Source organism: Lissotriton helveticus, chromosome 7, assembly GCF_964261635.1.
Source record: "Lissotriton helveticus chromosome 7, aLisHel1.1, whole genome shotgun sequence".
In the NCBI taxonomy this organism is placed as follows: Eukaryota; Metazoa; Chordata; class Amphibia; order Caudata; family Salamandridae; genus Lissotriton; species Lissotriton helveticus.
The window spans coordinates 147,786,818-147,803,273 of NC_136068.1; the positions used below are offsets into that span (position 1 = coordinate 147,786,818).

The following is a 16,456-nucleotide window of genomic DNA, read 5'->3' on the forward strand; positions in this document are numbered from 1 at the left end:
TTTGGGAAATCCCCACATTATTGTGCTGTAACAATAACATACATTCTGTCTAACTTAATCTGACTCATGTCATTATTACTATTGTCATGCATGAGTGAAGTTATGGGTGTGGGGAGTGGGTGCACTAGAAATAGTTCATGCAGATTTGGTTACGGCGCCTGTGTCCTTCTGCAGGATTCTCCCCGCGTGCGTGACGCACATGTGCAGGTGGTCGGTTGTCCCCTTCCGACTCACTGCCAGAGATGTCAACAGGTATCCTGCGCTTGGTAGCAATGTTGTGGAGGATTGCACACACGGCCACGATGCGGCAGCAGACCTCTGGCTCGTATTTCATGGCTCCACCAGTCTTGTGCAGTATGCGAAATCTGCTTTTCAAAAGGCCAAATGTCCTCTCAATGCAATTTCTTGTGCGTATGTGTGCAGCATTGTAACGCCGTTGCTGTGGTGTTGCAGGGTTGAGGTATGGGGTGAGGAGGTGCTCACGGAGAGCGTAGCCGCTGTCACCTGTATGATAGGAGCAGAGGGTGAGTGCCTGTTCTGCGCAGCTACATTATCACAGTGTACTATTGTGGGTCATGTGTACTTACCTAGTAGGTGTCCTTCACCAAAGTCATCCCTGGCCAGTCGTGTATGAATGCCGCTGTGCCGGAATATGAAGGAGTCATGTGTGCTCCCCGGGTACTGTGCCACTATGTCCGTGATAATTGTCTTGGCATTGCACACCATCTGGATATTGAGAGAGTGGTAGCACTTGCGGTTGCGATACATGTATTCCGTTTGTGCTGGTGGGCAGATGTGGATGTGGGTACAGTCAATGCATCCTATGATATGTGGAAATTGTGCTACGTTGTAAAATTGTAGCTTGGTGTCATTCAAGTCCTGTTGGCTGGTGGGGAATGAGATGTAGTGGTGTAGCCGGGTCAGCATTGCATCCAGGAAACTCCTTAGGCAGCGGGACATGGTGGGCTGGGATATCCCCCCTGCAACTGCGACTATCCCCTGGAAGCTTCCGGAGGCCAGAAGGCGCAGGCTGCACAATACCTGGACGTGTGTGGGCACGGCATTGGTCCTCCTTGTTGGGTGCTGCATCAGGGGGTCTAGGTCCCGGATCAGCTTGATGATCATTGCCCCATTCAGGCGGTACTTAGCGTAAATTTGCTCCCTGGTTTGGCCCAGAAGGGTGACCCGCTGGCGGAATATCCGCTCCTGGATCCTACGTCTGTTCCGTGCTGCTCGCTGTAGCCTTCGCCGCCTGACCACCATGTAGAGTCCTGGCATTGTGAGAGTCCTCATGCTCCAGCTGCATGTCCTTAAGTGTGTTTGGTCAGGCCTGCACCTGTTGGTAGTTTGTTAACGTTTTTTAAAAAAAATAAAAATTTTCCTTACTGGTTACCACCTGGTTTGGGTTCTCCTTAAATTGCACGTCGCAAATTGCGATTTTCAGGTTTTTCGCATTTAGCGATTTTCGATGAATAGCGATTGCGATTATTCTGCGAGTTCGCAAATGAATTCGCAGAATCCATGGTTTCTCGCAATTTCAGAATCGCAAATGGGCTTCTTCAAGGATTCTGCGAATTTATTTGCGATTTCACAAATTTTCTTTAGCGAATTCGCTTTTTTTTTTCACTATCATGAATTCCTTTTAATCAAATTGCGATCGCAATTGCTAAATCGCAGCTATTGCGATCGCAATTTGGCTTCATGAATCTAGCTGTAAGTATTTGGTAATCTACAGATTCTGTAATTTAAGGAATTGGTAAATTACCGAATCATTAAAATACCGAATCGGTAAATTACTGAATCCATTAATCCTATGTAGGGAGCACTCAAGTGAGTGATTATTTGATTTAAGGATTCGTTATTTACCGCCAACTACAAAGTGGTGGTAAATATTGAAAACCTTTAAAAAAGCAATTTTGTTCTTTTTTAAAAGTGCCATGTGGCAGACATACATGTCCTTAGGGCATGTACGTGTGCCACATGTGCACACATGCACGATTCAGGGATGCAACAGGGTGTCAATGTGACACCCTGCCACCCATGAATATATTCCCCCTATTACCGATTCAGTATTTACCGAATCGGTAATAGTGAATGGCTTCCCATTCATTCCTATGGGCCTCCAATACCGAATATTAACGATTCGGTAAAATGTACTGAATTTTTACCTACATGCTATTTACAGATTCTTAAATACCAAATCGGTAAAATTCAGTATTTAAGAATCGGTAAATAGAGATTACCTACATATGGCCCCATGTCTCTGTCGGCGTTGGATCAGCATCTGGCGTTGAGAGAAGATCCTTTGCTGTCGACGCTTCAACAACGATCGACGTCGAGACACCGATCATCGACAGTGAGACGTAAGTCAACTTCTAGGTCTCAGCGCAGATCGCCGTCGAGACAGAGATCGTCGGACATTTTATCGTCGAGGTCGATAGGGCCCTCCGTCGGCGTCAGCACACTCGACATCGAGACACCAGTCTCCGTCGGTTCCATTGTCGACGTCGAGACATGGTCCTCCGTTGAAGGAAAGAGGCTTGACGTCAAGGCACAGTCCACCGTTGAAGGAAAGAAGATTGGCGTTGAAGCACCAAGTCTCCGTCAAAGGAAAGACGCTCGACGACGAGGCACAGCCTTCTGTCCAAGCGCAGGCGTTAGACGTCGAGATGCAGCTCTCCGTCGAAACGACCAAGATCGACGTCGAGGCAGGGGTCTCCGTCGAGACATCAGTCGATGTCGAGGTGCAGTCCTCTGTTGGTGCAGCAGTCGACGTTGAGGCTCAGTACTCCGTCGAAGGATAGAAGATCGGGGTCGACGTCGAGATAAAGGTCTCAATACAGATACACGCATTCCAGATCGGCGTCGAAGCAAAGATCCTCTTTACATGCAACGTCGAGACAAAGGTCTCTATCTGTGTCAGCCCCAGCAAGCCTCTCAACCGTCTTCGTCATCGACGTCGAGAGCAGGTTCTCACTGGTCTATCTGCAGGTCTCGTACTCCGGATGTGGTGATCTCATCCTCAAACAGCCAGGGGTCTCACTCGGATTCTCAGCAGGCTGCGGAAGCTCGTCAGGAAGTGAGGAAAACTCCTTCACGTTCACCTGATAGAACACAGAGGCCGGCATCTGTTCATCCCTACCCCAGATGGTTGCAACCCCTGTATCATTGGGCGGATCGTACTCATCATATGGAGGGGAGAAGAGAATCCAGCCCAGCTCGCAGGTCTCCCCTGGCTCGGCTAGCTCATGCCACAGAGCTGTTGCCTCCAAGAGGAAGAACGAGGTCTCGCTGCCCGGTCCCAAAACCTAGGAGGAGGTCAAGATCTCTCAGTGAAAGAAGAAGGCACAGGTCCCCGACTCCTTCCACCTCATCCACGTACTCTTCAAAGAGAGACTATTCACTTACTCTTACGGATAGCCCACTGTCGAGGATATCTCCTGTGGATGACGTAAGCACCTTTCAGGACGTGGTGGCCAGGTGGGCTTCCAAACTAAACATCCCCATGCCTGTTCAACAGAGTACTTCGTCAGTCATCTTTGAAACTCTGAATCAGAAGGCGTCCTCTCGACCATTACAGCCTCTGGTACCGGGCTAGCTAAAACCAGTAATGGACATTTTTCTCACGCCAGCCACCCTCAAGACGGCCCGGCGAGGATTCTTAAGAAATATCGCCCATCGGTGGAGGATCCTGAGTTCTTAAAGTCTAACCCAAAGCCAGATTCAGTGATTGTGGCTGCAGCCAGAAAAACACATTCGGTCACCTCCTCGTCCACAGTCCCTCCGGACAAGGATAGCAAGACACAGGACTCATGGGGTAGGAAAGTATGTGGTACCTCCTCATCCATGTTAAAGGTCTCAAGTGCTTCAGCTCTATTGGGACGGTACGATAGAGCATTATGGGATTCATTGCAGCAGTTCTCTGAGAAGTTACCCAAAGAGGACAGGAAGGACTTTGATGAAGTCCTACAATTTTGCAGCTTGGTGGCGAACCAAGTAATAAGTGCGGTGGCGGATAGGGCTACACTCAGCACATTCGTATGTGCATAGTATTTGTGCCAGAAGATCATCATGGCTTTGTTTAACAGCTTTGAAGCCAGAGGCTCAATCCCGAATCGTCAATCTTCCATTTTTCGGATCATCGCTGTTTGGTCCTCACACCGACAAGGAGATGGCGCGGATGAAGAGTGAGCTGGACACTCTGAAGGAAGTAGGATTGGAGAAAAGGGAGTTTTGTTGTCGCTACCGCAACACTGACCGCAGATCGTTCCAACAAAGGGTTCAAACCCCTCATTGGCAAAAGAACTAGAGCCAACAGGGTCACCAGAGATCGCAATTTCAAAATCAGTGGTCTAGCAGAGGAGGAGGAGGGAACCGTCAGTCCTCCACCTCCAACAAACCTCCAGCAAAGCAATGAGTGTCTGCTTCCTCCAGTGCCGTGCACCGCTCCAGTGGGAATAAGTGTGACGAATCGCGTACAAGCGTGGCTAAACATCACGAAAGACCAGTGGGTGCTGAACACGATTCAAATGGGTACTCTACGTTTCCGACATTGTCCTACCCCAATCCCTCCAGTTCCACCATCGAACTATCAGATCAGCGTGTTGCAGAGGGAAGTGCGCATCGTTCTCCAAAAATCAGCCGTAGTGAAGGTCCCAAGATCACAAAGGGGTTGAGAAGTGTATTCCAGATACTTCCTGGTGAAGAAAAAAGGTCAGAAGTCAGAGTACAGACCATCAAAAGAGAAAAAGTTCGCATGCTGGCTCTCCACCAAATACATCCTCATCTTCGAGAAGGAGATTGGATGTGTTCGATGTATCTGCAGGATCCCTATTTTCATATACCGATAAATCAACATTACCGGCAATATCTGAGATTTGTTGTCGGAACATCCCATTATCAATTCAAAGTACTGCCCTTCGGGCTAAAGTCAGCTCCCAGGGTGTTCACGAAGTGCATGGCCGTCTTAGCAGCTGCTCTGAGGCGCAGGGGCATCTTCGTTTACCCTTACCTAGACGATTGGTTGATCAAGGGACCAACTCCACAGAGAGTGAGGAACCATTTCCATCAGATTCTACTGATCTATCAAAAGCTAGGGCTACAGGTCAAATATCAAAAGATGACGCAGCAACCCACTCAAAAGATCCACTACTTGGGAGCACGAATAGACTCAGAGCAAAGAAAAGTGTTTCCTTCGGGGGATCCCTCATCCAGAAGTGCAGAAAAATTCTTAAGAACGACTGGTCGTCAGTGACCAAGCTGGCACACTCGGACACCACAATGAATCTGATTGCTCCGGAATGACCGAGGCAGTGGTGGTACCCAAACCTTCTTCACATGTCACTAAAGCCACACAGGAGACTGCCATGCACCGGACCTGCTGTACAAGATGGACGGGAGGATTCATCATCCCAACCTTCCATCACTGAACTTGGCAGCATGGCTCCTGAGGTCCTCCTGTATGGACATTTAGGTTTGTCACAAGACTGCATGTCTATATTGAAAGAGCAAGAAGCCCTTCCACCAGGCACTCTTATGCATGCAAATGGAAACGCTTCTATATATGGTGTGTGCAGAATGATTGTAATCCCACCAGGGGACAGGAGGACGTAGTCTTGCCATATCTGCTTCACCTTGCCAGGGCAGGGTTGAAATTATCCTCCATTAAGGTGCACCTAGCGGCCATTACGGCTTATAGGCGTTCGCCTTCTCAACCCTCATTTTTTCAGTTACAAGTGGTGAAGGACTTCCTTCAGGGCCTTAAGAAGGTGTATCTTCCCATTCGGCCCCCTTCGCCCCCTTGGGAACTGAACTTGGTACTGTCCAAACTGATGGGTCCACCCTTTGAACCGATCCACAAGGCGACCTTCTAGCACCGTACGTGGAAGGTTGTGTTTTTGGTAGCTATCACCTCAGCTCATAGGGTGAGTGCGATACAGGCTCTCTGTGCCAAATAACCCTATCTAATCTTCCATCTCAACAGGGTGGTGCTCAGAGCACACCCTGCCTTCCTTCCAAAGGTGATGTCTGATTTCCACGTCAATCAAACTATCTCACTTCCGACCTTTTTCCTAACCCCTCCACACCAGCAGAGAGGACCCTTCATTCATTAGACCTTAAAAGGGTTTTGAGGTTTTATCTAGAAAGGTCATGGTCGATGAGAAAGTCTGAGCATCTCTTCGTCAACTATGGTTCAGTCAGAACAGGTTTCCCAGCAATGAAAAGGTCCATCTCCAGATGGATAGTCTCTTGCATTAATTGGCTTACCAGCTAGCAGGGAAACCTCTCTTGTCCACTCCTAAAGCTCATTCTATAAGAGGAAAAGCGCCCACGACTGCGTTCCTCAATAATGTACCACTCTCCGAGATATGCAAAGCTGCTACTTGGAGATCAGTACACACGTTTACAAGACACTACTGTCTTGACTCAGATACTAGAGCGGACACTGAAGTAGGGCAAGCCTCCTTGAGAAATCAATCAATCAATCAAACACATTTGTAGAGCGCGCTACTCACCCACAAGGGTCTCAAGGCGCTGGGAGGGGGGGGGGGGGAGTGCTGCTAATGCTCGAAGAGCCAGGTCTTGAGTTGCTTCCTGAAGGAGAGCTGTTCAACAGCTGAGTTTTCGGCTGTTGGTTATCGAATCACTTTGTGTTCTCATTTGTCTGCATGTGGTGGATGGGCTTGCTATTCTATTCAGTGCTTATGACTATTGATAAGGATCCCCTGGAAGAGAAGGATAAGTTACTTATCTGTAATCCTAGTTCCCTTCCAGGGGTATCCTCATCAAAGTCAGAAGCATACCACCCGCCTCCCCAGACAAATGAGATTATTTCTGAAGTGTTAAAAGATATCTTTAGGCCCTGACCTTCAGGGTTATACAAAGAACAACCGACCTAACTGGCACCCCTGAGGCATGATGGGAAGCTGGGTGTCATAGCTGCCTTAAAAGCACAGTGCAAGTTTTTGTTGAAAATGCTTTCATTTTCCATGCTATTGTTTTACAATACAGCCTGTAGGCTAACAATGTCTGCTTATTTGTAGGTTGTTTGCTCTTATGAGTGTTTTACTCATTAAAAGACTGAGTTCAAGTACTACTTGCCCTCTTGTGTCTTTATGTATTGGCAAAAGCAGTCTTTATGTGTGCAATTACATTGTTTAGCCTCCATTGGGGGCTGCATTATATATGTTTGTGTATATATATGTAGAGCTGTACATATATGGTTGCCATATATAATTTTTTATTATTTCCGGGGTACCAGCACATGGGCAGGGATATTCAGTGCTTATGACTTTGGTGAGGATACCCCTGGAAGAGAAATAGGATTACAGGTAAGTAACTTATCCTTCCAAATGACGGTTGGCATGCTCTGCCACCCAAATCACAGTCATTCATAGCAATGTATGGCACACATATAGCGGAAGATATCGCCTAGCTCCTGCAGTGTGTCACCGCCAATGCCCAAAACACAATTGCGGTAGTGATAGTGATCGGAGTATAGCCAAATGGCGGTTGGCATGCTCCGCCACCCAAATCATGGTCATTCATAGCAATGTATGGCATACATATTGCGGGAGCTACCGCCTGGCCCCTGCGGTGTGTCACCGCCAATGCCCAAAACACAATCCCGGTAGTGATAGACATATACACATGGTCAAATGGCAGTTGCCATGCTCTGCCACCCAAATCACGGTCATTCTTATCAATGTATGGCACACATATCGCGGTAGCTACCGCCCGGCCCCTGCGTTATTTCACCGCCATGGCCCATGCCCTTGCATTCAATGGGAACCACAATCTCAGTAGACTGATGGAATTTTGAAAATCGCAGTAGGCGTGCTCTGCTACCGCAGGCCAGTCATTGGATGCAGTTGAAAGATGCACTACCGCGGTAGCGCCCGCCTGGCCCCTCCGGTGTGTCACCGCCATGGACCATGCCCTTACTTCCAATGGGAACCCCAACCGCGGTAGCCTAATGCAATTTTGAAAATCGTGGTAGGCATGCTCCGCCACCTGGAACACCAATTGCAGCAGCTTAGAACCACTGAAACGACCCTAAGGGGCTATATATGTGTGGTAGAGAGCCTCACATTTTCACAGCTCACAGAACCTGTTGCCTGCCACCCCTCACCACCAACTGCTGCTGTTTCCAGGGCCTTCTGCCTGCCACCCCTCACCACCAACTGCTGCTGCTGCTGTTTCCCAGGCCTGCTGCCTGCCACCCCTCACCACCAACTGCTCCTGCTGCTATTTCCAGGGCCTGCTGCCCGCCACCCCTCACCACCAACTGCTGCTGCTGCTGTTTCCCGGGCCTGCTGCTTGCCACCCCTCACCACCAACTGCTGCCGCTGCTGTTTCCAGGGCCTGCTGCCTGCCACCCCTCACCACCAACTGCTGCCGCTGCTGTTTCCAGGGCCTGCTGCCTGCCACCCCTCACCACCAACTGCTGCCGCTGCTGTCTCCTGGCCACAGTGATGGTGAGGACTGAGAAGATCCGGGCCAGTCCCTTCACCACTGAGGAGCTGGAGGTCCTGGTGGACGAGGTGCTCACACAGTATCCAAGGCTATATGGTGCTCCAAATGTCGTGGTAAGTCTTTCAGAGTGGGAGTGAGAGTGCAGGGGGGGCACACATAGTGATCTGCTGCAGTATGTGCCTGAGAGTGTGGGGCTGTGTCATGCACTGCCTAGCATGATGTCTCCAGGGGTAAGGGGTTTGTAGCCTATTTCACACATTTCCCTGCCTGCACATCAAGATTGGAGGGACATGTATTCTCTTGTCAGCCATACAGTAACGCAGCTACTTTGTAATGCAGGAGTCAGTACATTAATTACTAGTGTGAATGGCTGTGTGGGTTACTGATGTCCTTCACAGGGTCATCTGTGGCCCTAGCAATGTTTTCCGACCAAAGGGTAGTGATGGAAATGTGCCTGACTCACAATTTGCATCATCCATGGCTCAGCAGTATGCTCCGGACTTTAATACTAGAGGGTGACACTCCTGGTGTTCATTCACCTATAACACAGCAGATTGTCATACTTTTGTGCACAGCCCCTTCCATTCCCACCAGCATGTGAACTGACTGGCATGTGTAGGCACTGTTTCCACTCTCAAATTGTCCCTTCATGTGACATTTCTGATGCCGCACATTGGACATCAGTGTGATCCCACCTGGCCTGAACAATCACTGCCAAATCTGACAAGGACACATCACTGTATGTACAAGTATAAAATGTGTGTGGTTTGCTGGACTCTCCATCAGAGAGCCATCTCTGCCCTGTAGATTACACACATCAGGCATTGTGAGAAGGGTGTGGGATTGTAAGATCATGTCCCTCGATGTGACCTCCATGACACAGTGAGCCATTCACAGGGCAAGGCCATTGTTAGACACAGTGAGTCTGCTCCTAAACATATATTGAAATGTGATGTATGTCTCGCTCAACCTCAAACTGGATAGTAGATGTGGTCAGCCTACACATAACTTTCTGTGCTGGCATCCTGCATGTGTCTGAGATGGGCAGGTACTTTGTCCACCCTCATGCCTGCATGCATTTTCGTATGAGTCTCCCATGCAAATGTGGCATATTAGATGCAGTATTGTCTCTGCTTAGCATGTCTGTGAAGTTTGGCTGAGTTAGTATAATGCAACTGTATAGAGATAGTGGTACATTACACTGTCACTGATTTTTCCCCCTGTTGTCTCCCATGCCTGCAGCTCAAAGTCCACCAGCGAAAGGCCATGTGGAGGGCCATTGCACGCATGGTGCGGGCTCTGGTTTCTCCAACCGACGGCGCGCACACTGTCACAAGAGGTGGTATGACATCTGCCGGCTGAGCCAGAATGTGGCAGAGATGACGCTGGGGCTGCTCCCTGGGACTGGCAGGTTGTCGCGCAGGAGCATGAGTCCACTAATGACCCGCATCTTAGCTGTGACACAGCCTGAGCTGGATGCACGTTTGAAGGAGTATCAGCAACAAGCTGTGGGTAAGTATTCTGGTAAGGGTGACTTTGGTCGTGAGTGGCTGCATGTGTTCACAGCTTGGGCCAGCGCTGGTCTCTGTGATGTTGCTAGTGTGTTGCAGTGGCTTGTAAGTGGCCTCTGTGTTGGGTGCAGCTGTCATGAATTTGCCCTACCTGTACTTTCTCATGTCATTGGAGTGATGGCCCTTGACATTGCACTCTGAGTTGTGGCCTTCTTGGATTGTCTGCATTGGGGTAGTCAGGGATATCCCATGGAAGGGAACAGCAGTGTGCATCATCTGAGTGTGCTTTCCTCAATGTGTGCATTGCCTGACCTCAGAATTGTGAGGACACGGCATCTGACACCAATGTGCAACTGTAGTTGTGCCCAAAAGAATTACATGGTGGATGGCATGAGCTCATGGCCATTGTGGACAGTTATGTTGGAGTCAGTATCTGTGTTGACCCCTTTCTGCTTCCTCCAGATGTGACAGTGGCAACATGTTTGGAGTTAAATCTTCTCCCCCCCTCAGGGCCCTAGGTGTGCTAAGAGGGATTTGTGTGTGTGGTAAAACGGAGCTACCGGCAGGCCATTTGGCAGTGTGGTCATCATATGGCTCACTTATACCACGTTTTAATGATGACACGCATACATCGAGATTTGAATTGAGATTGCACAATGTTACTGCACACGGTCGTGTGTGCAACATGGGGATATCATCATCTTGTTTAGTGCTTTGCTTGCATATGATGGTTGTGTTGATGCCACTGAACTGACCCTACATCTCTATCTCTTACAGCATCTCCCGTGGGCACGGAAGGACAGGGGACGGGCACCAGTGGTAAGTAATCAAGAACAACTGCTACACACGAGCACAGTGACGCTGATGTGACCAGCGCCTCGGAGGGGGACAGGAGTCTGCTTGAGGAATCACAGCCAGAGACACAAACCTCAACTTCACCTGACGCCAGTGGTGACACATCTATGTTGGCGGGCACAGGGAACGGGGACTCTGCCTCCTCCTCCACCACACAGCGTCCAGTGCCTGCCCTCCCAGCTACTTTCACTGTTGCTGCCCATGTTCGCACCAATCAGAAGGGACGTTCCAGTTGTGTGTGGGTCAAACAACTCTCATCAATGCCTTCCTAGCCCATGACAAAAAGTTGGCACAGGTCGTTGCTCTCATGGAGGGCATTCATTCAGACGTGGGTGGGCTACACCGGACTGTGCAGTCCTTGTCCTCCGCAGTGACGGCAGCCATTCAACTGGCACAATCTCAGAGTCCAGCTCCAGTCCCTTTGGCCAACCCCCTGCCAATGGCTACATCTGACGATAGTGACCACACACCACAGACCTCAAGGGCAAGATACAGCACACGCAGCACACAGCAGCAGCAGCCCAAGCGGTCCAGGGTGCAGACACCATCCCCACAGAAAACTAAAGCCACCCCAGAGCGCAAAGGCAAAAGCCCTCCAGGCGATAACCAGGGCCATAAAGCCAGGAAGCAGGTCTCAGGCTCACATGCCTCAGAGGCATCCCCAGCCAAGTTCTCGCCTGTCTTGTAAAGACAAGCAGACAGTTGCTGTGCCTACTGAGAAGCTGGGGCCTGCTAAGAGTATACATAAAAGGAGCTCGAGGGTGATCCACCCACAACCTCAACTCCCATCCCGAGCCCTGGAAGCAGGTAAAGGAGGCCACTGTAGGGGGTACACCTGGTAAACAGGGGATGGAGGGGCAAAGGCAAGGCCAGGCCAAGCGTCCTGCTGGATCCAGCAAGTCGCCAGAGGGAGGGCCACCGGCGGCACCTGATGCAGCTTTGGTGGAGAGAGTGTCGGTTGTACCCGCCCTACTTACCACTCCTACTAAGACAATACTTCCCTATTGAGTCCCCAAGAAGTGGAAAGGCACCCCTCCACATTCTCCCACCCACACTGTATCTCACGGCAGCATGACTCCACCTCCACGTGCCACCACACCACCCGGGCCAAGCAGCCCTCCGGCTTCCAAAGCCACTGAGACCGCTATCTCAGCGTGGCCTCTCTCTCCCCGGTCCAGTCCTCTAACCGTCCCCAACACTCAGTCACCTCCCAGACCGACTGACAGGCAAGTCTGAGTTGAAGTTCCCCTCACACACCTGCCTCTCTCAAAGCGGTACCTGGACTGCCCATTGTTACCCCCTGACTGTGTTGCTGACCATGGCAGGGTACAGTCTCACTCATTCCCTGTGCAGGATCTCTTGTAACTAATCTGCACCTTGGGCTGGCCACTGGCCTTGATGTTCACTGCTGTTTGCCCCTTCCCTGTGCAGCTTCTCATGTACTTACTCTGCACCTTGTACTGGCCACTGGCCTTGCTGTTCACTGCTGTTTGCCCTTTCACTGTGCTGGATCTCATGTACCTCATCTGCACTTCGTACGGGCCACTGGCCTTGATATTCACTGCTGTTTGCCCCTTCATTGTGCAGGATCTCGTGTACCTCATCTGCACTTTGTACTGGCCACTGGCCTTGATGTTCACTGCTGTTTGCCCCTTCCCTATGCATGATCTTATGTAACTACGCTGAACCTTGAACTGGCCACTGGCCTTGATGTTCACTGCTGTTTGCCCCTTCCCTGTGCAGGATTGCACATAACTACTCTGCACCTTGGACTGGCCACTGGCATTTCTGTTTGCCCCTTCCTTGTGCTTCATCTCATGAACATACTTTGCACCTTGGACTGGCCACTGGCCTTGATGTTCACTGCTGTTTGCCCCTTCTCTATGCAGGATCTCATGTAACTACTCTGCACTTTGTACTGGCCACTGGCCTTTGTCTTGTCTACTTTTGGGGCCTATCTGTGTAATATACGAATAATGACAGTTACTCCTGTTGTCTGCCTTGTCAGTGTCCTTGCTAAATAAAGGGGTTTATGTGTGGTTATGATTTACTGTGACATCTGCTCTGTATGCCACTTTAACATTGCCAATGGCTTGTTTAACATTTTCAGGGTTTCACAGGGGTGACATGCACTTCAGTTCTTCTTGACTCTGAGGCTTGGGTTGCAGTGATGTTGCTTTGTGATGAACTACTGTTATCATATTCACTGTTTGGTCAGGTTAGCTATATTGTACACATGTTATGTTTGTATGCACTGCCAGCATGACGTGGGATTCTATCCACAGAATTGCAATCTGGCTGGCCAGGGTCATCATGTCTGTGAGATCTTTCTTGATGTGTGTGTGACCTGCAGTGTTGGTGTATGCCAGTGGTTCCCAAACTTTTTCGACCCACGGCTCCCTTGACCTATTGGCCATTGGCCACGGCTCCCCATTATTTTCCTTTTTTTTGTGGGTGAAGGGATGTAAGCCCAGCTTTGGGACTACTTCCATTTTTCACCCTGAAAATAATTGGGATGATGCAGATGAAGGTATTGTAATCATAGATGTAACAAAATAAAAATACTACTGCTGTTTAATGTAAAATTTGAACTGGTTAAGTAAGCCAGAAACAATAATCCGAAGTCTACTTATGGAATTTTTAAAAACTATCTTTTGTTTAAAAAATTGGCTCTAGAGGGCTTCATTCCAGGGAGCCAAGTGGAGCAGGTGATGGGCGGGCGATAAATTAATTATTTCTCATTTACTCCTTTCTCAAGATTGTGTTAATGTGCCGATGCATACCAGAATCAGTAGAGTGAATGTAGAGTAGTATAGTTATCAAATTATTTGTCATGCATTTCAATGCTGGCACTCAAGTGGACATGAATAGATCTACCCAAAAAGTCAATGGATGAACACTACACTGGGCAGAGCCAAGACACTACATGGCACCTTTGTGCAATGCCTCAAGCACACTAAAGATCCCAAACTAGCATTATGTTAGTAATGATGAAATGTTATTTTGTAAGAAAAAGGTCACACTTCATAATTTTCTTCAGAAACGTGTTAAGTAATGGTGCCTAAAATGTGTGTTGCACAACAGTGCAGAACTCCACTGAGACAACCAGCACATGACCTACATTTCCTATGGGGCGCTTTATGACAACATGCATGCTGGAGGAGGAAGCTCAGTGTCTGCAGACAGACTGGGCCAAGAAAGAGAATCCACAAAGTTAATTTGTTACATAGATACATATGGGTTAGAAATAAATTGTGTGTTATCAAGTCAAAGTACAAATGCCAGCGTGTTTTACAGATACTGGGAGAATGGTCTAATCACTGGTTCATGGAGAAAGTAACTGCTTCTGACCCCTTTGGGTTGATAGTTCAATTTGGACACAGGTAACTATTCATCTAAATCAGTCAGAAGTGGTACAGTACTCTGTGGTATGTGTGCAGTGCACAAAAGCAAAAGTAGAAAAACGTGGCACTCTCAGAAGAGAGAGCAAGAGACTGAGCAAAAGAGCATTTGCCTCTCAAAAAACTATTAACTTTACAGGGTGTTTATTTCCATTAGATCTGAACAAAGCAATTTTTAAAAGCTACAAAAACCACACCAAAGTTCCCATGCCAAGAAGTAACTCAGCTCCCTGAGTGTGCTGCACAGACAGCCCACTCGGAGTTACTAGCATCCACCTAAAGAGCTGTAGTTTTAGGCTTGCCAGCCCATGGCTTCTAAATTTCAACACCAGCTGAAATTTGTTTCTGTCCACTACACAGCTCCATGACCTGCTGTTCATATACAATCCTTGGGACAATTAGGAGCTTAGCAGGGAAGTGTCTGTTCGGTTGTGCAGTTTATCATACTGAAATCCCCCTCAACATGCACAGCTTCCACACTGATACCATCTCTGGTGGGAATGATTTGCCTCTGATGTTAAAATAAAATTACCCTAATTGGTGCGTGTCATAATATGTGCATCACAGCCCGAATTTATGATACATGGTGAGACATTTGCTGGATTCTCCCATCCACCTCCACTCCAGGCCTTCAAACCCCCCCCCCCCCCCCCCCAATTGGCACATGAGGCCTGCATGCAACATTTAGAAGCCTGATTGGCTCCTGCAAGACACAGACACAGACCTCTACTGACGGCAGACGGAAACACTTTCACTCAGCCATCAACAGAAATCAGGAATTTGTGTGCAGCTGGAGTTTAAATGACTAACAAACAGAAGCAGTAATCTGTGCATGTGAGTGATGCAACCAGTCTACTTTCTATTGGTGTCTATTCAAGGCAATTGGTTTCATGTTGCGAGGTAAAAAAAATAACGTATATTTTGCATTGAAAACCTCCTTAGCAATGTGCTGCAGCTTCTGCCTTAGAGTTCAAACAGCGTTTAACACTGGTGCATTCGTTGACATCTCTGGGCTGATGGGAGCTGTAATTTGAGCTTAAAGTTTACTCGAGACTTTGACCTGCGGAAGTACGTACATTATTAATGCTTACAGCTTCTGTTCGGGACGCCCCTGTTTAGTTTTGAAGGTGCACCAGGGTGCCGCGGCGCACAAATTGGGAACCTCTGGTGTATGCTCATCTTGTGATGGCCAATCATCCTAGTCACATGGGTAAATTTCAATGTGTCCACTTGAGTGGTCAAGAAGTGTGCGGTGTGAAGGGGGTGACTTTATTAGTGGTGTTGATGTGTGTGTGTGCCCCTGCAAGGTCAACTGCACACATGTGTTGCCAAAGAGTTCAGTGCCTGTTATTTGGATTTGTCACCCCCGGGCTTGTGATTGTGTGCACATGTGGGAGTTGTAGGTTGTGCACTGTGCAGTGTGTTGATGTGTCCTTGCACTTCTGGGGAACACCTACTTGTTGTTGGTGGCAATTGTGAGTATGCAGAGCGTGTGACTGGTAGGTCATTGTAGTGCTTTGTTGATCAGCCATGTGTCTTGTACTCACTGTGCGGCCCCGCTCATCGACACTGTCATTGTGGGTGTGTTTTCTCATGCACTGCTGTCACTTGGGGCTTTTTTGGCACCAGTGTGGCATGTGGGATGTGGAGTCATACATCCCCTATCTGTGCCTCTGATGCCTACCCATTGTGAGTCTGCACTCCATCAATTTTTGTATGGTGCGCTCCTGACCTGTCCACTACTGACATACACACCACTTCACTCTCATGTCAGCTCTCCCCTTGGGATGCCATTAAGTGTGCGCCTCCCCATCACTTCATTTGTTACACTATGCTTTGTCGTGCTGATCTGTGCACAGGACCAATGTGCCACTCAGGACAGTTTCCCCAATTGGTTATATGTGATTTTCCAGTCTTGTTATACAGCCATGGTTGCTCATATGCAGTTCAACTGTTTGTGCTGCACAGTCCTCTGGTCATGTTTTTGTCAGCTAGGGGTCCCAGACTTGAGCATCTGTGGGTATTGAGTTAGCTGTATGTGTGTTTGCTGAGGTAGTGCTTCCCTTCCTGAGTGTGATGTTGTATTGTGTGCTGTGCTGATTAGTGTTGTGGGGGTTAATGGTGTGTCTCTCATATCTGTGTGGAACTGGTATGTTTGGTATGCACACACTGCTTGTCGTGCATGCAGTGCTGTGAGTGTATGTTACCTTGTCC

General features: G+C 48.7%; 1 protein-coding gene and 1 long non-coding RNA gene across 5 annotated transcripts in view; both read left to right on the top strand.

The window, feature by feature from the left end:
• SYCP2 (synaptonemal complex protein 2) overlaps positions 1–16,456 on the top strand; it is a 2,783,385-nt gene that overhangs the window by 1,770,279 nt on the left and 996,650 nt on the right. The gene's annotated exons all lie outside the window — the stretch shown is intronic.
• Positions 7,699–12,861, top strand: LOC144766675 (uncharacterized). Its single transcript, XR_013597876.1, has 3 exons — positions 7,699–8,588; positions 9,718–9,987; positions 10,764–12,861. It is a non-coding gene; the product is annotated as an uncharacterized LOC144766675 (long non-coding RNA).